Source organism: Astatotilapia calliptera, chromosome 9 (genome assembly GCF_900246225.1).
Source record: "Astatotilapia calliptera chromosome 9, fAstCal1.2, whole genome shotgun sequence".
NCBI classification, from domain to species: Eukaryota; Metazoa; Chordata; class Actinopteri; order Cichliformes; family Cichlidae; genus Astatotilapia; species Astatotilapia calliptera.
Genome location: NC_039310.1, coordinates 22465677 through 22466451, shown reverse-complemented (window position 1 = coordinate 22466451; position 775 = coordinate 22465677).

The window sequence follows — 775 nt, the reverse complement described above, 5'->3', positions numbered from 1 at the left end:
GTTAGGGACTCACATCTGAACACTGCAGAACACTCGGGGCCTTCATCACCATGCAAATAGTCACAGCCCAGACTTGCAAAAGGATTTCTATCTTTTTTTCCTCCCTATTTCTGTGAACAATCCTGCGCTTATTAGAGTTGAGCTAGAACATTGACAGGACAGTAATTCATCCACTGTAAGGTCACTATTTTTGCAAGCGATAGGACGCCAGCAGTCTGTTTTTTGACATTCAAGATGAGGGAGCATGCTGTTCCCGCATGCTATGGTCACATTTTAAATATGTTTAAAAAATGATTTTACAAGCGTTTTCCAAAGAAAATCATTTTAGATTGTACTCCACATTCTCTGAGTTCTTAAAGGGTTAATTAGGGGTATATGCTGGAAAATAAAGGATAAAGGATCATCTGCTTTTCAGATGATCAGAAATGACACTTACAAGAGAGTTTTTGTTTTTGTATGTACAAATGTCCTTTTATTTTATTTTCTGCCACCACATAATTTGGAAACATCTGTCCTTCATTTCATTTTCTTCCACTTCCTTCTTTTATTTCACTGAAAGACTTTAACAGTATGTTTGCTTTATTTGTTCTACTTAAATAAAAAGTGTGGCTCCTTCTTCCAGAGTTGGACTTTACTGAAGCTGAAGAAATTCAGACTTTTACATACAGTATACATAACCTGCTGCTTAAGTTTTTACCTTTTACGTGCACTGGCCACTTTATTAGGTACCTCTTCCTGAGAAATTAGAGTATCACATAATAGCATATTGCACATT